Raw genomic sequence first — 24,953 nt, 5'->3', positions numbered from 1 at the left:
TTACTTCACATAGAAATCCCACCCCTGTGGAGTGCACACTGCCCTGGCACATTCCATCTGACAATCAATGATGACTCAACCTGACACTGATCCTGAATGTCTGGAGAATGAACCGGGAATACCATGTCAGCCTGAGATTGTTCACCTGGAAGTGTCACAATGTGTGCATCCCTACCCACACAGACACCACCAATGCAGTTTTGTGAAGTTACACATTGAAGCAGCTAAAATGAATACCCACTTGCAAAATGCAACAAGAGGACAGTGCCATGTCAGCCAACCCAACCCCAGCACCGCCACACGACACACCGTGCCATGTCATGCTAATTGCAGGTAAACAAAGTAATCCCCACAACATGACATCAGTCTCACTATGTACAGTGGCACTATTAGAAACCTGCAACACCTGAAATGCTCACAGCAATGCCGGACCAACAACATACTTGAGCACGTACTACCATTAACATGACATCACAAATGTTACATATTAGTAGTCTCACCACCTGGAAATGCCTGCACTCCCACCACTACCAACTGTGCAGTGTTGTCGCCATGTAGAGTTGTAGGTGCACTGCTGCCAACATGGACCCCATCTCCAGACTAGAGGTCCTTGTGTGGACATGAGGAAGGGACCTGCAAATTGGGAGGTAGACACAGAAGAAGAGTTACACATCAATGCAACATGCAGTGTACAACACAACAGCAATATGCACTAGGAATGTATACACAGTATTGACTACAGACTGGCCACACAGCTCATGGGAGTCCAACGTCACTGTGTAATTCACTGTCACTTGGGCACACCCTTTGCAAGCCCATGGAAACGGGAAGCAGGAGGGGTGTGTGTGACTCAAACCCAAGCATTTGAACCAAATACATTACAAGCCTGCATGTGCCCAGCCACAATGCAGCGTATGCCCACAGGAACCACGGAAGCCAACAGATCGTCCCAAAAAAATTGGGAATAAAAGAAATCAAAATAAAAATAAAAATAAGAAACAATCAAAAATGGCCATTGATGGGCCCGGGGGGGTTGGGGAGGCCACCCAGGAGGTCCGAGGACAGGATGCACACCAGAACCCACCTGCGTGGATCCTGGGAAGATAAAACACCTCCATGGGCTCATGGCCCACACGGCTACCCTATTGTGGGAGTATCACTGCTGTCGCTATTATCACCCTGTGCAGCTGCATCCGGAGGTGGTTGCACTATGGGAGGCAGCCCACGCAAGGCCCTAGCCTGCTCCTCCATGGCTGCAAGCATGCGGGTGTGGTAGGTCTGGTTCTGGAGGATGAGTGTGCGGAGGTCCCCATGCAACAACTCACGGGATGCCCGGACCTCCGCCCTCGTTGCCTGCATCTCAGCTGAGAGCGTACGGGTGAGACGCTCCAGCTGCTGTTCTGTCCTTTGGTGTGTTGAAGCCTCAAGCTCAACAAGAGTCGTCCTGAGGTGAAGGAGCTCCTGCCTCAGGGCTTCCCTGTGGCCCTGGGACTCAATGGAGATGGCCTCCTGCAGAGTCGCCAGTGCCGCCCGCCTGTCCCTGTTGGACCCCAACATGTCCTCCCTGTGTGACTGGCAGATGGAGTCGGCTGCCTGCTCTAGTCGCTCCATCAGCCTTTCTGGGGGGACAATGGAAGTGGCCACCCTATCCATGGCCTGAGCCATCATCTCGGATGATGCAGCCTGTTGGGTTGCCATACCGTAAATGGATTGCTCCCATGCGGTATTGCCGGGTGGCGTACGACCACCACGTCGGCGGGCACCACACCTGTCTGGGGCAAGGCGAACTGCGCCTTGCTGTGCCGGCACTGCCTGAGGCTGCAGGACTGCATTCCCCCTCTGATCTGCTGGCCCAGGAACAGGATCAGATGTCGCGGAGTGTGACCCTGCATCCGTAACCACCGAAGGCGTAGCTGCCAACACTGACATCCCCATGGAGGGTTCTGACCCTGGTGCAGGTGGGTGAGACAGAACAGAATCCCTCCCTGGAACACTCACCTGCGACGGCACGTAGGTCTCATCCGAATCAACACCTGAGTACAGCTCGGGGGAGGTGCAGCCAGAGACACCCCTTGAAAGCACGACCTGCAGCACTTGTGGGTTCTCCCCCACCACCACACCACGTCCCTCACTGGTGGTTGGTCGGCCCTCGGACCCCTCCTGGGTCTGCACCATCTCCACAACCCCAGCAGTATCAGGTGCGTCTTCCCCTGCAAAGACATGAAAACAAAGAAATGGAAACAGGCATTAGCACCATGGCACACATTGAGGGCTGAGAAGCAAGAGAACCAGTACTTGATTGACACATGTCCCACATGACTAAAACCCTCCCATGCATGCACCCTCACTGCGTATGAAGTGCAGGCAAATGGCACACACTGATGACACCAAGATGGAAGATGAACACATTTTCTGCATGCTGCCTGGCAGTGGCATCACACATTGGCCTGTGATTGGCAGGTGAAACACACATGCCATCACACAGATGGCATGTACCATTGCTATTGAGTGAAGATGGAGAGGAGGGGAGCACCTATTCATTCAGTCCAGTTCCCGCATGTAATTGCTTTTCTAATTCTAACAGGTCAGATTTTTCACCTGGAGCTGCCAGTCTGAAATGGTCCAATTGCACAGGGACATGTGTGTACAAATGATATCCAGGTAACAAAGTCACTCCACTTTACCATACCCATGTCAGACATGTGACTAGTGGACAGCGACATGCCTAGTGAAAGTGGTGGAATGCAAACAAACTGACTGAATGAACAGTGAAAAATAAGCAAATATGTTGTGGCAAGGTGACACTTCAAGGGCAACTGGCGTGCAGTTGGGCTAGATGTCTACTGTTGGCAGAAGGGATACTGCTATGGCCAAATGCAGCTGCGCAGGAAGGATTGCATGAAGCACATGGCTGACCCATACGACTCAGGCGCACACACTCTCACCTGGCACCCGAACAGAAGCCCTCACACACACACCATGCACATGGATGACACACACATGCATGTGCACTCACCGGACAATGCCTCGTAATCAGCCAGATCTCCCACGCCTTGGATCTGTTCCTCCGTGACGTAGGTCCCAGCGACTGACTCATGTGGAGTGAGTTCCATGTCTACTACTGGAGACCCACCTCCAGTCACTAGAGTTGCGGCATGACTTGAGGCCAGCTTACTCTTTGCCCTGCGCTTTAGGTCATTCCAGCGCTTATAGCAATCATTGGCTGTGCGCCTCACGATTCCAAGGGCACTTACGATGTCCGCAATGGTCTGCCAGTGTGCCTGGCGTTGTGCAGGTGTGGTCTTGGATCCTGCAACAATGACCATCTCGTTGTCATGTCCGGACACATACTCGACAAGTGCATTCAGTTCGTCATCCGTGAAGCTGGGCTTCCTGGATGGGCCGGACTGTGTAGCCGTGTCTGGGGCATCAGCCTGTGCCGGACAAGCACTCTTCCTCTTCCGCTTGGAAGGTGGTGGTGATCCTGAGTGTCCTGCGCCGCTCTGGACACTAGGGGCAGGAGCCCTGGTGGACTCTGTATCAGGAGTGTGGGATTGCACACTCAGCATGGGAGTTGGTGCAGGCATTGGCTCTAGTGTGATGGTGTCAGGGGGAATGTCAGCAGGATAGACTAGGACCGACACTGTCCTGGCTGGGTGTGTGAGGGCTGGGGTGGATGGAGCCGCAGCTGCCCCTGCAGCCTCTCCGCCCTGCCTCCTTGGTGCAGCAGATGACCTTGCTGCCCCAGATCCACGTGGCATGATGGCATCAACGTGCACCAGCGCACGTGTCGTAGCCCTGCTGACCTGGAAGTCAGCCATGGAGTCAGCCAGGTCTGGTGCCACAATGGGCTGGTCCAACAAGGGCTGAGCATGGATGGTGTCAGCCACATCAGCCTCAATGGGAGGGGGGGAGGGGGGGGGGATTATGGGTGCCCGTGACTGGTCCTCCACACATGGGGGGACAGGCTCACCCTGCAAGTTACGACCACGTCCCCTACCGGATCCACCACGGCCACCACTTGTGGCTCTTCCACCTTTGCCACCCTTACGGAATCCTCGCCTCCCAGCCATGGCACTGATGTTAATGTGCGTATGGGAGTGGATGTAGACTATTGTCCTGGGCAATTGGGGGTCAAAGGGGTTGGGTACCAGATGGTAATTGTACCCTAGTGCTCTAGCAAGGCTGAATGTAACCCCTGGGGAAAGATGACGGGTCACGCAACGCACAGGAGGCCCAAAAAAGGGAGATGACGTGCACGCAACCCCTCCTAGACCACGTGTGCAGAAAGAAAAACCTGCACTACGCTGTGGCACCCAGAAACACAAGAATGAACGTATGCGTGTCACACGCAGCCTAGAATGACCTCTGAAGGGGTAGGCTACACACGGGGCAAGCACAGATGTTAGATACGTGCGTGACTCACCGTCTGCCTGGTAAACGAGCGTGTAAAAGGAGCACGTTTGGTTGGCAACACCCCCGCCAAAAGAAGATTTGTACGCTGTCTGAGGAGACAGGACAACAGTAGAAGGGAACACTGTTTGAGGGAACAGGCCCAGGTAAACCAGTAAAAGAGAAAAAAGAGAAAAAGCTGTCAGAGGTAACAGGGAATACGAACTTGAAACGCCGTGAAGTAAATCGCGTGTGAAACGACAAGAAGTACAGAATTCACCCACTCGCTCTCCACGAAAAGCACGTACAAGGAAAACGTGTTCTACACGTACCTTTTATACAGGCCCACACGTCCAGCGTCACTTACGCGGCGTGTACGCGCTAGGGCCATTTCCACCTATTACATGCTTTGTCACTTCTGCGTGTAGGGCCATTTCCACCAATTACACGCTTTGTCACTTCTGCGTGTAGGGCCATTTCCACCAATCACACGCTTTGTCACTTCTGCGTGTAGGGCCATTTCCACCAATCACACGCTTTGTCACTTCTGCGTGTAGGGCCATTTCCACCAATCACACGCGATTACACTCTGACGTGCAGTCTTTCCACGTGTGCTCTGTCATCACGTGCTGTGTGGGAAACACCTGTGCGGGTCACGTCACAGACGCGCTTACGCGCTGAGGGCCTTTCCTCAGTTTTCACGCTGACGTGCAGGATTTTCACGTGCGAAATCACTCCGTACCAAGCTGGCCACGCGTACGCACACGGAATACCACGCTCCTGCCCGGAAGGCCGAACTACTGCCCCCCAGAGCCCGAGCACGCTCCCACCTGCTGCTGCCTGACTGCCTGCTGCCCCTGCACTGCTGGGGGGTGGGGGTGATAGGGGACATGAGTGGGGGCCTGGTGGGGGCTGCCCCTGGTGACTGGGGGGGTGGGGGTGATAGGGGACATGAGTGGGGGCCTGGTGGGGGCTGCCCCTGGTGACTGGGGGGGTGGGGGTGATAGGGGACATGAGTGGGGGCCTGGTGGGGGCTGCCCCTGGTGACTGGGGGGGTGGGGGTGATAGGGGACATGAGTGGGGGCCTGGTGGGGGCTGTCCCTGCACTGCTGGGGGGTGGGGGTGGTGGGAGACATGGGTGGGGGCCTGGTGGAGGCTGCCCCTGCACTGCTGGGGGGTGGGGGTGGTGGGTGACATGGGTTGGGGCCTGCTGGCAGGTGCCCCACAGTGCTGGGGGGTGGGGGTGGTGGGAGACATGAGTCGGGCATGAGTGGGGGCCTGGTGGAGGCTGCCCCTGCACTGCTGGGGGGTGGGGGTGGTGGGTGACATGAGCAGGTGTGCAGGGTAGTCCCCTGTTTTGTGGGCTGCCTGCAGGGGCCGTGGAGGGTGTACAGGGAACACCTGTGAGGACCCACCCAGCCTAATCGCGTGTGTAACTTCCCACGCACCCCTGTAATACACGTACCAAGCCAAATCGCGTGTGAGAATTCCCGCGCATACCTGAAATACACGTACCCTGCTGAAGTCGCGTGTAAAACTTCCCGCGCACCCCTGAAATGCATGCGCACAGGCTATTCGCGTGTGGTACTTCCCGCGCACCCCTGAAATACACGCGCCCAGGCTATTCGCGAGTGGGACTTCCCGCGCACCCCTGAAATACACGTAGCACGCTGGGAGACATGAGTGGGGGCCTGGTGGAGGGTGCCCTTGGTGGCGGGGGGGGTGGGGGTGATAGGGGACATGAGTGTGGGCCTGGTGGAGGATGCCCCTGCACTGCTGGGGGGTGGGGGTGGTGGGTGACATGGGTTGGGGCCTGCTGGCAGGTGCCCCACAGTGCTGGGGGGTGGGGGTGGTGGGAGACATGAGTCGGGCATGAGTGGGGGCCTGGTGGAGGCTGCCCCTGCACTGCTGGGGGGTGGGGGTGGTAGGAGACATGGGTGGGGGCCTGGTGGTGGGTGCCCCTGGTGGCTGGGGGGTGGGGGTGCAGGGGGACATGAGCAGGTGTGCAGGGTAGTCCCCTGTTTTGTGGGCTGCCTGCAGGGGCCGTGGAGGGTGTACAGGGAACACCTGTGAGGACCCACCCAGCCTAATCGCGTGTGATAATTCCCACGCACCCCTGTAATACACGTACCCAGCAAAATGGCGTGTGATAATTCCCACGCACCCCTGTAATTCACGTACCCTGCCAAATCGCGTGTGATAATTCCCGCGTACCCCTGTATTACACGTGCCCTGGCTAATCGCATGTAAGACTTCCCGCGTACCCCTGTAATACACGTTCCCTGGACAATCGCGTGTTGTACTTCCCGCGTACCCCTGTAATACACGTTCCCTGGACACTCGCGTGTTGAACTTTCCGCGTACCCCTGTAATTCACGTTCCCTGGACTATCGCGTGTTGAACTTCCCGCGTACCCCTGTAATACACGTTCCCTGGACAATCGCGTGTTGAACTTCCCGCGTACCCCTGTAATACACGTTCCCTGGACAATCGCGTGTTGTACTTCCCGCGTACCCCTGTAATACACGTTCCCTGGACACTCGCGTGTTGAACTTTCCGCGTACCCCTGTAATTCACGTTCCCTGGACTATCGCGTGTTGAACTTCCCGCGTACCCCTGTAATACACGTTCCCTGGACTATCGCGTGTTGAACTTCCCGCGCACCCCTGAAAAACACGTACCCTGGCACCCTGGCTAATCGCGTGTATAACTTCACGCGTACCCCTGATATGCACGTTACCCGCTTTGCGTTCCTTGTTTGGCAGCCCTGTAAACTGGTCCAGGGTTAGCGCAGCCCTTTGCGATGATTTAGCGATTTTGATGGCTTTTCCTTGCGCGAGGGCGTTCTTGGGGGCGTTACTGGCGCTGCTGCAGGGTCGCTGCGATACTCTGCACCACGGCTGGTTTGGGAGCCTAAAATCCATGAATACGCTGTGCGCGGAAATCGGTTTTAGCGCACGTGCCTGGCGCAGACAATCGCACGCGGACACTCTGCGCCAGCCGCTTGCGACACTTTTCTGCGAAATTCTATGAATTACCCTGTTAGTGTTTTCCCTCTTACATTCAAAGCCAACTTAACCATTTTGACAGTTTGCCAATTAGTTCTGTTTCTCTCTTGTTTTTGCTGGGGGGAAATTTGGATTGATATATTTGCTTGAATTCTGCATTCCTGAAATCTGTTCTCTCTCCTCCTATATCTCTATATTGCATATTGGGGGATTGAATTGTGTGCAGAGGTAAATAGTAACCGATCTGCTATTTGATTGGTGTTTGGCGCCGCTGGTGCTGGGTCCCTGGAGGGACGTTCCCCTTCCTGGTGGAGGCCACGCCCCCTGGACATTTCTCGGCGCTTCGAGCCCCGCAGCGGTGAAGCCCGCGGCGGGGCAAGGGCGCGGTGTTTGGCGCCGCTGGTGCTGGGTCCCTGGAGGGACGTTCCCCTTCCTGGTGGAGGCCACGCCCCCTGGACATTTCTCGGCGCTTCGAGCCCTGCAGCGGTGAAGCCCGCGGCGGGGCAAGGGCGCGGTGTTTGGCGCCGCTGGTGCTGGGTCCCTGGAGGGACGTTCCCCTTCCTGGTGGAGGCCACGCCCCCTGGACATTTCTCGGCGCTTCGAGCCCCGCAGCGGTGAAGCCCGCGGCGGGGCAAGGGCGCGGTGTTTGGCGCCGCTGGTGCTGGGTCCCTGGAGGGACGTTCCCCTTCCTGGTGGAGGCCACGCCCCCTGGACATTTCTCGGCGCTTCGAGCCCCGCAGCGGTGAAGCCCGCGGCGGGGCAAGGGCGCGGTGTTTGGCGCCGCTGGTGCTGGGTCCCTGGAGGGACGTTCCCCTTCCTGGTGGAGGCCACGCCCCCTGGACATTTCTCGGCGCTTCGAGCCCCGCAGCGGTGAAGCCCGCGGCGGGGCAAGGGCGCGGTGTTTGGCGCCGCTGGTGCTGGGTCCCTGGAGGGACGTTCCCCTTCCTGGTGGAGGCCACGCCCCCTGGACATTTCTCGGCGCTTCGAGCCCCGCAGCGGTGAAGCCCGCGGCGGGGCAAGGGCGCGGTGTTTGGCGCCGCTGGTGTTCGGCGCACGTGGAGGGAGGCACTCCTTGTATTGGCCATCGGTTGGGGGCGACAAGAAAAGTAAGTGCAGATAAGCGTTTTGCGCCTGGGCCTGGGCCTGCTGGTGTCTTCTTACTTAACGGCGTAGAGTCCGTGAAAACCTGCTGGGGGGCCGGACCCGGGACTTCAGCATAGTCCTCTACTGGTCAGTCCTGAGGGGCTCCGTCATGTCCCTAATAAAGTCCCTGAGGTCCTTTAGAGGTCATGCTGCGCCAAGGAAACCGGCTACGAAATCGGCTGGCTCCCTGCCATCCCTGCCATCTACCACGTCATCTACCCTGCCCACGTCTTGCTCTGAGTCCTCTGAGTCCCAGTCCAAAGCCCCCGAGTATACACTAGCAAGAAAACTTCTGGTCATCAAGAGAAGTAGACATCAGGGTGCAACCGTAAAATCTAGGCCCACAGCTAAGCCCCATTCCGCGGCCTCCTTATGTTCTGACACTGACTCTGTATACCGAGAGCCTATATATACCGTGGAGGACACGAAAGCACCCACCCCAGGAACTGAATGCGGGGGGGGGCCTTCCAGTAATCTGGCTAACTCCCCAATGCAGAGCCGTAAAGGAACCCTCCCAACTCAGAAGCTCGAAGACACTGTCTGTCAAGAATCTCTGCCTACCGTTTCTGGGAACTCCGAAGCCATGCCTCCGGCCAATGCCTCTGGCACAGGGATAGGGGGGGTTGGTGATGTGTCAGCTCTTCCTTTTGCATCCCTGGCACCTGTTGTTTCTGCCACTCCCCAACTGAGCTCGCCCACTGTAAGCCCACACTTGCCACCTGTTCTCTTACTTACTTCGGGCCCTATTTTCGCCTACTCACCCCCAGCCACAGCTGCTACCACTTTGGGTCTATTGGACACAGAAACTACTGGAACAACTGAAGATAATCTCCCGCCTATCTCCACCTGTAGCTCATGGAGCGAGACTTTACTAGCATCGATCTCAGGGTCCTGCTCCTTTTCTCATCTAACCCCCTTCAGGGCTCCCGAACCTGCCACCCATGGAAGCTATTCCTCCATCGCTCCACTACAGAAGGAGTCGCATACTATCAGCTGTTGCTCCTGTGCTCAAGTGCTTTCTGAAATTGCAATCATTAAGAAATTGCTTTTGGTACTGATTGATGCCCGGGGAATAAGAGGGGAGAGGAAGGGTGGTGGGGACCCGCCGGGGGAGTCTTCCAGTTTGCCCCCAGATGGCAAGGGACTCAACCCCCCCCAGCTACCTTCAATTATCCCACCCCGCGAACGGACCGCCAATGCATCAATGAGCCCTACTCGGGATGTCCAGCTGATGCACCCTAATGCAGAGAGGGGACACCCCACTGGGAGCATCGAACCAATTGTGATGGGGGAGAATCCCCCAAACGTCCTGACAATCAATCCTCCTAGGGAGAGAGGGAACGGAGCACGTGGCTTCTGTTCAAGGGGGCGCAGCTCCAAGAGTCCTGTCCATGGGGGGGAAAGAACTGCTATGGTTTTCCTGCATGGGGTACCTAAGTTGCCTTTGGGCAGGCGTGAACCAAGGGATGCCCTCTCTAACAAATGTCTTCACTGGCTGCGTTCTGTCGGGAACTGTCCCTTTGTGACCAGGGAAGCGTTGGTGGGGTGCGTTAGATTGGCAGGCGAAGGTATAAACTCCTCTGACTCTGTTAAAATTGTCTTCAGGAATGGTCAAATGGTCAGGGAAGTTTTGAGAAGATCTGGGGGCTATGTGCGGGCCCCATATAGTGGGATCACAATCAGCTCGTGCCCCTATTCGGGAGCTGTAGCCCCACCTGGAACTGTCACACACTGTACTGTCCTTTCGGGAGCGAACTGTACTCCTCTGGGTAAAAGGCCTGTGGGGGGCCGCGTCTGAGTGACAAGAGCGGACTATTAGTCTTGTGACCATTTGGTCAAGTTAAGGGACCTTGTGTAACGTAATGGGGTCATTGGGGTTGACTCCTTTTTCCACTATAAACATCTTTTGATCTATGGTGTCGGGTTATGGTGCAAAGATTGCATTTCCTTTTTTGTGTTCTGACCTTGTTTATTTTGGGTTTGATGGATTGTTCAAACTGTAACCTGGATTTGTGCTATAATGTGTATTTTGTCGTTTAATGGTTGTTTTTACACATCCGAATAAACTTGTTTGACCTTGACCTTGAATATACACACAAAAGTATTATTTCTGTGCTGCATAGTTTTGCTCCTTATTACTCCTTGTGATTAAAGAGATTGTTTAATGTGACATCACCCCATTGGTGATTATTGCATAACCATTAAAGACTTTGTGATTATATTGTGAATATATATAAATAAATATTTTAACTTGGCAAACCAGCCTGATTCCTGGTTGAGTGTGACCGGGGGGGGGGGATGTTCAAAGAGAGGGCTGTGATATAAGTGGTACATCGTTCAGAATAAAATAACTTATAGTCACAAATAAATAATTAAGGGTTTCAGTTGTGCATGACACCCAAGGCGTTGACTTAGGTGAAGTGCCGGATTGAAATTACAGTTATTGTTACTTCAAAACTTCTTGGAAAGTTCAATATAGTTAGAATATGCCAACAGGTATCTAACTACTTTTAACATATCCTTAATTACAACACACTTCAAACAAACATCCTATCACACTTACATTAATATAATATATACATGCTACCACACACAAGTATTCTGTAACATGTACATTCTTTATAACTATGTAAATGACAGAAAACATTTGTAATTATAGTAGTATTTCTTGTATCCACTATGGATTTTCGTTCCCAATTCCGCAATGATTATTTCATGTCAATACAACAACAGTGTACTAGACACTAATGTTGTACCAAACATTGTACATAGAATGTGCTATTCATGAGGATCAAAAAAGTGAATCTATATGTACAATACTATGCAATTAAGAGGCTGATTTGTGGCATTTTTTGCACAGTTCAAAGTGACTTTACACTGCCGAACAGTGACTTTGCAATGAGGACACAAACTCTGATAAATGGAACTGTGCAAAGTTGATTTTTTGCAGTTCAAAGTCTGTACAAAGTCATTTTTACAGTGCAAAATGACTTTGCACAGACTTTGCACTGCAAAAATACACTTTGCACAGCTCCATAAATCTGAGTTTGTTTTGGCAGTGCAAAGTCACTTTTCAGCAGTGCAATGTTAATTTGAACTGTGCAAAAAATTCCATGAATCAGGTCCTAAAGCTTTTAAACTATCTTGTTCAACAAATTATAACATTCTATTTCACAGATAAAGAACCAGATATTTCAGCTTAATTACCTTATGCAACTAAGTAACCATAACCAGTATTACTAAGAGGCAAGAATCCCCCAAGCCGCGCTGACAACCCTAACGTTATACTTGTACACACACTGAAACATCTTGACACAAAAAAGTTGTTTTAGGTGGTGAACAATGTCAGCATTTATTAGACTTGTTGCGTCTGTAATTCTGGAAATGCATCATACCTCAATTCTCTTGAAAACAAAGCATTTGGGGAACTGTGCCCTGGGATTCCTCACTGATACACATATGACACTGCAAAAGTAAAATACCTCTATATTTCATTTATATAGTATCTAGACATGCATTATGCCTACGAGGCACATCAAGAATCTCTTGACAGAAAGCGCATGGGGCACTGTGCCCAGGCAAACATGAAATTGTAACACATGAATATGGGAAGTGTGTTGCTCCACACGTTAAACCCAAACAGTAATATAGTAATCTCAAATATGTAGGTGAAAATGCCAGAGGCACATCAAGAATCTCTTGACAGACAGCATTTGGGGCACTGTGCCAGGCAAAGATGAAATTGTAAAATATGAATATGGGAAGCGTGTTGCTTCACACGTTAATAACAGTCATATAGTAATCTCAGATACATAGGTGAAAATGCCAACACATGTTTCGACCCTCTGTCGTTTCCTCTTCAGGGCATATACTTGGTAAAAATACTCAGGATTAACAATTCAGATGATATGCATGGGTGGAGTCTCATAACTCGTATACAACATGTTGTGTAAATCCATCCTCAAAAGATCTAGTAAATTGAAGGCACAGGTAAACCTGTCCTGAAATATACCTGATATGCATTCTTGTTTCATGGTGATACACGAAAGAAAACAGAACAAGAGAGGGTGGGGAAAAGAAAAGCAGAGAGAAAATGCCAATTAGTCAATTACTAAGGATTCCAATATACTCAAAACAAACATACCTCTAGTTACTGCCTGATATAAAATGGGCCACTGAAATCCGAAATCTTAGATTAAATACTTTCGGAAATCATGTGCACATAAGAAGACACCCCATTATATTCTGGATACAACAAAAAAGGAGGGTGCATAGGCAATCCGTCTCAGAGGGCCATTGGTTATGTTAATAACGTATAATTATATTATTATTTCAGATGGTATGGCAAATTAAGTGGATCAATATAGGCTCTTGGCATAAATTCTGACATGAAACAGTTGATAAATACATGTCTCTAATTCCGTGCCAACTATAACCACTGGTAATTGCGTTGGAGCTTGTCAAAGCAGTTTCATGCTGTGAAATGGTTGACGTGCAAGAAAAGGGGGGAAAAGGTGTGCCCAGGAAATACCGCTGGTGCTGTATAATGGTGTGGTGATCTAATACATTGTATATAAAACCAGTGGAGTAACTTTGCTGAAAATGTTGGGGGGACATGACAACGGAAAGAAAGGGGCAGGGTGGAGGAATGGCGGACAGTGGCTCTGAGGGATCAAACAATAGTACTACACCACAAGAGTCCATTAACACCGTGAATGGGAGGGAGTGATCAGAAGTGAGAAGGTGCATAATGTTGCATCTTTTATGAAATAATGACTATGGCTTTAAAACCCAAGGAGGATTTGTTAGGCTCACGTTAATATGGATGATACTTTTGTGACTTTACGTGCAGGATGGGGAGAATAAAACTAAAGCCATATTCTCATTCCCCAACATATTTCTTTGACAATATATATAGTGTACAGTTAGTCTATTATGAAAGGCTAGTTTATTATGTAATGTGCTTTGCTTCCAAGGCACTGCTATAAATAATTATTTAAGCACATGAAATGCAAAGCAATACCTTAATGAATATCTATATCAACTAAACCTGGGAAGATGTCCACAGTTGCTTAAATTATCCACATCCCAGTTTCACCGTTTAACCAAAGTGTGTGGTCCTGGGCAATTCATTTAATCCCACTGGGTTTTATCTGAGGCACTGTACATGATTCTGATTCACTTCAAAGCTTATGTTAATATACCATTCTATTATAATAAAAAGCCTGATGACTATAGGTTTCTCCATACATAACAATAGTGCATTTTAGGTATTTTGCACCACAAACTTATTTGCCACTTGGCTTACTTATGAAGTCACTTCCATGGTGCCCCCACATATCAAAGACTGATGATGCTCCTTGCAATGGCCTTTTCTGTGAAATAATTTCTGTTGGTGCAATCCATATGCAAATCTTGAGGTTTCCATATATGTTCCCCCAGAGCTCCTAGCAGCACTTTAATAGATATGTTTCCTGCATCTGCAATGATCAAGCAGTTTTATGTGTAAATGTGTAAAAATGTCATCTGCCAGTAATGTTACCAAAAAAATACATTGGGGCCAGGGGTGGGCCATTTGAGGGTGTGAATGAGAATTTTACACGCACTGCATTTAGTGGTTCACCTCACCCCCACTTGTGCAATGCTAAATAGACCCCTGACCCCAAATGTAATTGTCGAAATGTGACCCCTCACTAGGGTCAACCCGCAGCCCTGCCCTCCAGCAAACATAAACACAGCTGAGTACTTGTCTGCATTATGTAAAGAGACAGGGCGAGCCTAGCTGGGCACCTCAGCCAGGTTCACGCTGTCCAATTTTATGATCATTCAACGCGGCAGCCACAATGCGGCCCCCGGCCCTCCCACCAAAAGATGGGGGACAAAAAGACATGCCACAAATGTTGGGGGGGGACTTGCCCCCCCGTCATCCGCTATAATTACGCCCATGTCTGAAACCATGCAAAATTGCTTACCGACTTGTCTTGCTTGTGATACTTCACTAAGGGCTTTTTCACATTCTATTTCCACTTCCACTCATTGGCAATCGTATATCACGACTGTTTACATTGCAGATACAAGTCAATCTAACTAGGAATCGTAATCCGGGGTTAATTTAGACAAGAAAGTCTGGCACTGGAAAAAAATAAAAATTAAAAAAAAAACGCCTTGGGGTCATGGAAAAGAGCCCACACTCTTGTGTACATTATTCATTACAGCAATCTGTAGCCTAAATCCACTCACCTCGAATTTGCTTTTGTGTGAATGGCGTTACCTTGCCATTCACGCTAAAGTAAATTTGAAGTGAGTTGACTTAAGCTACAGATTGCTGTATTGAATAATGTACACAAGAGTGTGGGCTCTTTTCCATGACCCCAAGGCGTTTTTTGGTTTATTGTTTCCAGTGCCAGACATTCTTGTCTAAATTAACCCTGGATTACGATTCCTAGTTAGATTGACTTGTATCTGCAATGTTAACAGCCGTGATATACGGTTGCCAATGAATGGAGGTGGAAATAGAATGTATACATGCCCTTAGTGAAGTATCAGTAGCAAGACAAGTTGGTAAGCAATTTTGCATGGTTTCAGATACAATGGCGGTCATTACGACCCTGGTGGTAGGGGGTTAATGGGGCCGGTAGAGCTGCCGGCCCCGTTAACCCCCTACCACCTCATTACGAGTTGTCCTTAGCGGGTCCCGCAAGCAGACCAGAATGCTAACAACGGGCCTGTCATTAACGTGCCCGTTGTTAGGATGCTCCCCATTCCAATTGAGCCCTATGGGGGTTCGAATGGGAATGGGGATGGGTTCCTGGAATGGGGAAATACCGGGCCCTCCAAGGTGGCAGTGGCCTGGTATTTCCCCATTGCAGGAACCCAGACCTGGTACCCGGAATCGGGGTAGCAATGCCGCAAATGGCTACTTCCAATGTTGTAATGACGTCCAATGTATTAGATCACCACACTGTTGTACAGCACCAGCGGTATTTCATGGACACACCTCTTCCCCCCTTTTTTTGCACAATATGTACACATTCTTTGTTTTGTATGTGTTTTCTAACTCACCTCATTTAGAAAATAATACATATTCACACTATTTTTTATAAGTACACTCACACATTTAAAGCTGTACATTTAACATTTTCCATATGATCAGGTGTCAACCTGTTTCCTTTTCCATTTATTTCTATTAATGTTTTTTACTACTGTATATGCACATTATATTAGATTACATATGTTTGCCACACTAAGGTACATTGTATGCATTAGACAATTTTAATTGTTTGCTGTTAAATCAAGGTAAATATATTTGTAAAGTATTAATATACAAATTTAATCCATTACCAAATACTACAAATGTAAGTTTCACAAGTACTTATAACATGCATGAATAACCGTTTAATGTTTTGTCAATGTTCTTATGGTTATTAAGTATCAAGTCATGGCACCCGGCCATGGCCAGTAGGCCAGATCTACTGTACATGTTCCGCCAACATGTTTCTTTTGGAGCCACTAGGGGGCCACGGCCTTGGCTGTGAACACTATACATGTCTTTCAGGCCCACTAGCAAGAGACTAGCTTTATCCATTTCCACGATATATTTTGAAACACTACAAGGCCTAGCCATGGCCTTTGGCCGTGGCCACTTTACATGTTCCCCCGATATGTTTCTTTTGGACCCACTAGGTGGCTGGCCTTCGACCGTGACCACTAAACATGTCTTTCGGGCCCACTTTCCAGCGCATTTGGCTCTGGTCAGTGAGCACGGCCTTCAGCCGTGCCCACTGTATATTTTAAAAACTTACCAGGCCAATAGCCATGGCCTTTGGCCGTGACCACTATACATGTCCCTCAGTCCCACTAGCTAGTATTTTAAAACAGTACCGGGCCAGTAGCCATGGCCTTTGGCCATGTCTAGTGGCTACAGCCTTCGGCCATGTCCACCATACACGTTCCCTCAATATGTTTCTTTTGGTGGCCACAGCCTTCAGCTGTGACCACTAAACATGTCTTTCGGGCCCACTAGCTAGGGCCTTTGGCTGTGCCTACTGTATCTTTTAAAACACTGCTGGGCCAGTGGCCACAGCCTTCAGCCGTGTCCTCTATACATGTTGCCCCTATATGTTTCTTTTAGGACCACTGCCACAAACGACAAATAGAGGAGCATTGAACTACCCATGCCCTCGGGATTTCCCTGGTATTCCACCGATAAAACTTGAAAATCCAAATCTCTTCCATGTCCTCACAGGAAGTCACCAAGTGCCCCCTCCTCTTTCCATGGTCCCCCACACCCCTCAGTTGCTTATTTCCTCCCTGGCTCTCTCCTGGCCATTAACCTCTAACACTGTTTGGTTTATGTGACACAATGTTGTTCACTGAGGTGGAAGGTCGATATATATTTAAAGGTTGTACGGAGCAGGGGGGCATGGCCATGTCTCTGTCGAATATTTTAAAAACTACTGGATAGAATTCCCACAAACCAGTCAAGGAAATTCAGTCAATACTTTGTTCCCAAATTGTTTCATATTTGGTCCAAATCTGTCCTGGGGTTTACGTGCTACAGCTGTTCAAAAACTGCACTTTCTCTCTATGGGAAAATTAATGCAAGTAGGCTGAAAACATTGCTTTTATGTTTTCTTAATAACATTTTCATTTTTTAAACAATTGTGAACAATATGTCCAGTTTTGGGGGGCCCTTGGCAAAGGAAAATGTCATACAAATCCATCTATCAAGTCAAATGTTGTTAGCCTCTCACAACCTCTCTGCTGCAAAGCCCCAAAGCCGATATAACGGTTTTAAGGTGCAGGGGGCACCTCGTTCTCTGTCAAATATTTTAATAACTACTGGATGGGTTTACCACGAACCAGTCAAGGAAATTAAGTCAATTCTGTGTGCCCAAATTGTTAGTTATTTGGTCGATATCTGCCAGGCGGTTTTCTGCACCTTTTCAATATGTAAAATGTAATGGGCTGAAAACTATGAAACTGTGTTTTTTTGTTTTGTTTCCGTAATAACTAATGGTAGAGAAAAGTAGTTGGGAAAGAAAATGATTTTTGTCACATTTTGATTTATCTCTGCTATACAAAAGCTCCAATATTTGCATTAGCATAGAATGTAATGCTATTGAAAATGTTGGAGATTCATTTAGAGTCTAACTACTTTATGCGAAAATGTAAGGTAGTTGGAGTCCACAAGAATTTTCTTTTTTAGTTCTATTTTGTAACTTTCAAAGGTGGTCCCCATGGAACCATTTTTTAAAATGTTTTTTTTGTTTGGGGCAGAGGCAGGTGGGGTTAAAGAGGAATGGTGGGGGAGGGAATGTGCACCAACCACTGTAAGGGGGGGGACAGGTGGACATAGGACGATGTAGGGAATGCTGTAATATCTAAGGTAGAAGGCATTTCTGTGTGCCTTCACTGCTGCTTTGCCAATGCCTGAATGCGGCTTCAAAATGATTCCCCCCTGCAGAGGAGTGCATTGCAGTCCACACAAAGGATTGTTGAGTGCAAAGGATGATGGTCTTTAATGGTATGCAAGGCAGCAGGAGGAATCCTCTAGCTCACTGTGGTGGATTGAGTGGTGTCAGGAGCGGTTGAGGAAGATGTCGTAGAGGAGGTAACTCGACTACATGAGTAAGGAACTTCCTCAGGGCAGTCAGATAAAATGTGCGGGTGTGGCGGTGCTTGGCTGTACTGCAAAAGAGTACTGCACCTTGTGGCCGTGAATTGGTGTGGGTCCACACTCAGTGCAGTGTACACGGGCAGCCTGAGCATTTGGCAACCCTCCCATGGTGGTGAAAAACCTCCACACCCACAACTCCTTCCGACCAGCCATCGTAGTAGGTACAACCTCTACTACATCTTCATCTTCCTCCTGCAGCTCCTCTGCTGCAGTGCCACTATTCCCCTGTCCAGGTGGTGGCGGTGGTGTCCCCTGGGGAGGAGAGATGGCCTGACTCTGTGTTCCGCTTCGTTTAGGGCAGGAGCCCTCACCATCGAGCTGCAGGAGCACCCACAACGACGTCACCCCCTTGGATTAGGCCACTTCAGGAGCAGCTGGTCTTAGCCTGTATCCGAGCCTCACCAGATCAGCATCCTGCTGAGCCACCTGGGGCACTTGATTATGTGCTACAAGTCTACAATACTGTTTGGAAGGTGAGCCCTTGTGCCCAGTCACTCTACCCCCTCGTGGAGTCTCTGTTAGTCACGAACACGGCACACAAAATGGCTGCTGTAACTGTACCGCAATTTTGTTTACTAGCAGTTGCCTAGCAACCACTCCAAGCGTGTTCATAGGCTGCCCGACCCCGCCAGAAGGCAATAGCCGGACCACTAGCTTCTAGGACCGCAACAGCTGCAGGCAACAACACTCTGCTAGTTGTTATACACCACCTGGTGCGCAGACCGTATTCTAGACCAACATCTGAAGGCCCATAAGAAAGATACCGCTTGCCAGGTCACTCCTGTCTCCCGTTTGTATGAGGCTAGGATCTACTACCTCATTACTGCGGCTATCTGCAACCTGCCAGCCGAGAGCAAGGTAAGCTCATTTGGGCTTTTACTACTGGCCACCTATCCCCGTGCTCTCACGCCATGACTGTTCAGGTTGCAAAGGATACCGAAAATGGTTTGACTGCATCATTTCTGTTCCTCCACCCCCTCTGTCCTCCTCCTTTCCTTGTCGAGTACTACATCTCACTTGCACGTGTATATTGATCTTGATTTGAGTCCATTGACATTGTGCAATTGAACATTACAACTAGTTACCACTTGTGTTATACTGGCACTGCTCCCCTTATGCATGGATTTTGCATCCAGCCCCCATTTTGTGCTGTACTTGTATTGCGCCCATTGCGGCAGTGTATTGCCCATCTACCCTACTTGCATTGTGCCTATTGCACTGCTGAATATTGTTTCCAGCCCACATTTGTGCTGTACTTGTATTGCACCCATTGCGTCAGTGTATTGCGGTGTCCGGTCATCATTTTGAATTCAAAAGGATTGAATGCAATACATTTGAGTCAAAAGGACCGAAAAAAAAGACTGAATACCTTTTTTTTAATGTCTTTTTTTTTGGTTTTGGTATAGGTAAAATTAGTGGTTTTTGGCCAAAAAACGGTGGTTTGGCCCACCCCCCCAAAAAAAAGAAAAAAAAAGTGCATTTGATTTCTTTTTTTTTTTTGGTCCTTTTGTTTCGAAAGTATTGCATTCCGAAACTTTGTATTCGAATCTTGTTTCCTGCCGACATTTGTGCTGTACTTGTATTGTGCCCATTGCGCCAGTTTATTGCCCATCTAGCCTACATGCATTGCGCCTATTGCTCCGCTGAACGTTGTTTCCAGGCCACATTTGTGCTGTACTTGTATTGCGGCCGTTGCGCCAGTGTATTGGTCATCTAGCCTACTTGCATTGCGCCCACTGCGCCAGTGAATATTCCATCCAGCCCTCATGTGTGTGCTGTAGCTGCATGACTCAGCCCACTACTGTGTGTGGTGTTGCTGTTGCATTTGAGATAACTGCGTCGTGCATAGCCTTGTTACTTCACCTAACCTCGCCTATATGTACTCATCTCGCCAGCACCCACTCATGGCCAATCACTGGATTTAAAGTGATTGGCCCACTTGCTTAGTCCTCTACCATTATATACATGCCTTACCTTGTTTGGTGCACTCTCCTGCTACTCTACATGACAATACCTCTGACCCGGTCTTCTTCCACCATCAACAGTGCGTTATCTATCCAACCGATCGTCACTGCGAAATTGTTGCTCAATATGTTGTGCTCAGCACTCAACCTGAGTCCTAGCCAGTCACCACTAGTGTGCGCTTTTCCGTCCACCCCCCAGCCATCGTGCCCTCAGCTTGCTACTAACAGCATGTCCACTCTCACCTTTGTACCCCCAACCCATACCTGAACTCTCCTGCCTTATGGTTGGAACATTTTGCAGCCAGACCAACACCGAATCAACCTTGCACATTACATCTCAGGAATCTCAGACGAGGCATCTCTCTAATCACACGCCCCTCTACCTCTGCGGAACCGCTCTGCACCCTTGTCATCCCCATACAAAGTCCTAAATTAATAAGAATTAAGAACACCACCCCAAAAGTCTCCTTGAATTTCAATACTATTACTTTTACCACTGACAAAGATACCTTGATTAAGGGTGCTCTTGTCAATGCTAGGTCCCTCCTTGCTCACGCGTTGGATATTACAGACTTCATAACATTCCAAGATCTAGATTTTCTAGCCGTTACAGAGACCTGGTTACACGCCGCAGCTGGCCCAATACTCTCCTTGCCTATCCCTAATGCTTTCTCTATCGTTAGAAGCCGCTCTTCGATATTCTTGACTATTTGGGTGTCACCTACACCAACTACACAGATGACACCCAAATACTTATTCCTATCACTGGTGACCACACAGCTGACACTAAAGCCCTCAATGATGTCTATCAGGTCATCCATGCAAAGATGGCACAACACATGCTCTGCCTTAATGACGAGAAGACAGAGCTCCTCATCCTAGGCTCCCACTATAGACTCAATAGATTAGATCCAGCATTCAAATCCTTCATCATGGAAGGCAATACTATCAAGGTATCCAAGGAAACTAAAACACCAAGCATTTATCTTGATGTGACGCTGTCCCTTACTACACAAACCAATGCAGTAATCTCGTCCTCAGCCTACACATGTAAACTCATTACAGCATGTCGACCCTTTCTTACCACAGCCAATTGGAACATCCTTGCCAGAACCCTCATCATGGCGAAGCTTGACTATTGCAATGCCGTTTATCTAGCGATCAATCAAAGGAACCTAAGCAAGCTACAGATAACACAGAACAATGCTATTAGGGCAGCAGTAAATATTCCTAGGAATCAGCATATATCTGACTGCAGATGCAGCCTTCACTGGCCATCAGTTTCCAAAATAATTTCTCTCAAAACACTTGCACTCACACATAATGCTTGGTCAACCAGGCCCCAGAATACATGGTGATCTGCTTCACACCACACACCTCCATCCGCCCTCAGACAACAGCCCATGCACATTGTCTTGCTCTAACCAGGTTCAAGCTTCAGAAAGCTGGGGGGACAGCTTCCCAGTTTCGCAGTCCTCGCCGCTAAACTGTGGAACTCACCTCCCATCTCACTCAGATCCGAACCTTCCTTCCACTTATTGAAGAGTAAAGCTAAATTGTGGCTTATAGCACAGGAAGTGTAAAGCCACTTCCGGTCTTAGTGGTCCCTTCAGTCATTACTGTTATACAACCGTTCAGCATGCCCTGCTATGCTGCTTTGACCAACAACTGTAGCTATCTTGTAAATTATCTGGTAAATATCTTGTAAGTACTGTTTCTATTTGTAATTGTTTCTTAATTGTAATGTATTTCTGTTTCTGAATACCATGTCTCTGTAACCTTAAGAAATGCACCCAGATACCTTTGGGCCAGGCGCGATATATAAATTAATAAAATACAAATACAAATGACTGATGTAATTTTCTTCTTTTTGTAGCACCAAAAATGCAGCTGTCAGTTAGACATTCGCCTGTACTCTGTCAGATAGAGAATGAGTAAAAGAAATGGATGGGTCCCTTTGGATGATCCGTTCACAGTCTTTGCTCCTGTCCGTGGACCATTCTTAGTTGATCTCTAAAATTGAAAGATCAACTAAGAATGGTATTAACAGTTCTGGAAAGGTAAAGTTTCAATGTCAGACTTCCTGGACTGGCCGAAAATTGGATTTCAAGATATCCACAGAGCATGGACACCAGTCGCAGATGCATCATTATGCTGCATGGCTGTGGTCACATGATGACGTTCGCAACAGCCTGTGACGATGTCATGTTTCCAAGCAATAATGCACCACCATGACATCAAGCGTATGCGCTGTGATGTTCGCTACCGAGCACCAACATTTGCAAACTAATTAAAAGTGTGTCATTAAGTTACGGATGTGTACGTTGATCCTGAACATGGGCTCATGCTGTGATGAACATGTACGTTCATCACAAACGTCTGCGCATGTCTTGTTGTCACTTGGGGTGCACAAATGGGGCCACAACAGAGTGCTGATGTTTGCCAACTAATTAAAAGTGTGTCAATGATGCCGTAGACTTGGCGGTACGTTTGTGAACATCGGACACCCAAGTGACATCACTATGATGAAACTATGCAGAAGCAAACATTTTCATAGTCTGCAGGCTTCCACTTAGGGCCCATTTCATGGAATTATTTGTGTGGAAAGTCAGGGATTTCCATGCTAATTCATGAACTGACTGCGCAGGACATTCTTGGGACTTGTGGGGAGGTTGTGCAGGTTCGGCAAGTCTCTGCGATTCGATGAGCACCTTGCGTGATACACAACGCAGAACGTGGGCTGGGCCGAGGCATCAACCAAAATAGGGGGGGGAACATGCAGAATGAGGAAGAACATGCAAAATGTGGGTATTTTGAGGGACGGTACATGAGCAAGCAATCGCACACCCATAGTCCCGCAAATATAAAAGCATTCATGGATTTCTAGTCTGAATGTCGGGTCGCTAAAAAGCACACGCAAATCCCGGAACCCATACGCCACACATTAGCAGTTGTAAATGTCAACACACATAGTAACAAATGCCTATAAAGCACGCAATAAACACCCAATGAATGTCTACAGCCACAATGAAGCTATTGTGTACAGACACCACAGGAGGACAAGGATGCCCAGGGCCCGAATCTTCACAACATGCACTACGCTTTTTGGTGTGCCAGATGATCAGGTCTATGGCAGGTATAGGTTCCCCCCCCATATAATCCTACACATTGTTAGGGAGTGGAAAGATGGCCTAACATCACCCACATCTGCTCCAAGGCCCTTACCATGCTAGAAAAAGTGCTGACTGTACTCCATTTCCTTGCCACTGCATCATTGCAGCAAACCACTGCAGTAGTAGTTGGGATATTGCAGGCCACCCAATCACGCTGTCTACACCAGGTGCTGCCCTGCATAACAGCAAGTGCATGTGTGCGCAGGAACATATATATATATCCTCCAAACACCAGTGGAAAGGCAGACAGTCATGCAGGATTTCCATGCAGTGGCACGCTTCCCCCGTCTATTAGGTGCTATAGATAGCACACATGTTGCACTATGTCCACCCCGATTGACAGAGGACATCTACTGGAAACGAAAGCACTGGCACGCCATCAATGTGCAGGCGCTGTGTGATGCCAAGGGAATCATTATGGAAGTCTATACACATTTCCTGTGCAGCACACACGACAGCTACATCTTCTGCATGTCACCACTACATTGGGCCCTGTTATCTGGAAAACATGGCAATGCATGGCTCGTTGGTGAGTATGAACGCTCATTCATGCATATACATCACACACTACACACTAGGCCCTGCAAATACATCACATTGCTACCTATGTGCACATTTACAGGGGACAGTTCCTTCCCACTGACTACCTTCATGATGGCACCGAGAAGGAACCACACAAAACCAGCTGAGGTGAGGTACAGTACTGCACATGTAGCCACTCGGGGCATAGTGGAATGAACATTTGGAGTGCTAAAGTCACGGTTTGGCTCCCTTGACCACTCTGGTGGGGTGTTGCTATGTGCACCACCAGTAGTGTATAGAATAATTGTGGCTGTATATGTCCTGCACAATGTTGCCACAGGGCACAGTGTACGAGTGGACATGCAGGTGGGACACTGGCCCCACCCACAGGCACCACCTTGCCCATGACTGGCCAAAGGGCACATGGAGAGGCTGCACACTCACAGCTGGTGCAATCATACTTCACATAAAGAGCAGCCCCTGTGGAGTACACACAGTGAAGCCACCTCCCAGTTGCCATTCAATGATGAATTGGGGCCTATTGTCATGATGCCCGCTCCCGGGGAGCCGGTTCAAGCCCTGCGTCCCCGAAAGCGGACATCCAGTCCCCAAGGAAGGACCCAGCAACCCCATATAGGGGCCCTTTGGACAGTGTCTTGGCGCCTATGGCGCCAGGTTCATAAAAGACATCAGTCCTGGAGCCATAGGCGCCAGGCCCATTATGGGAGTGCTTGGGTGCACTTACCTGATGCAGACCATGCTGCAGGATCCCGGCCTCCTTGAGGCCTGAAAGGAACTACTTTACCTGTGGGACTAATTTATCATCTGGGCGTGGTCGGGGAAGGATACATACCTGATTGGAGGAAGGATACATACCTGGAACTTCTTCCAAGGCTATTTAAACCCCACCCGAACAGCCAAACGTGCTTCGCGTTGTTCTGCATCTAGCAGCTGGACGCTCACCGTGTCTGCTCCTGCATCCTGACTTCTGCCACGCCTGCCAGCATCCTGGATCACCTGCAAAGGAAGAGAAGAAGAGAACAGAAGAAGGAAAAGTCCTTACCTGCTAAAT

This window comes from Ambystoma mexicanum, chromosome 6q (genome assembly GCF_040938575.1).
Source record: "Ambystoma mexicanum isolate Mex_15411 chromosome 6q, UKY_AmexF1_1, whole genome shotgun sequence".
Lineage (NCBI taxonomy): Eukaryota > Metazoa > Chordata > Amphibia > Caudata > Ambystomatidae > Ambystoma > Ambystoma mexicanum.
This window is presented reverse-complemented; position numbering follows the sequence as displayed.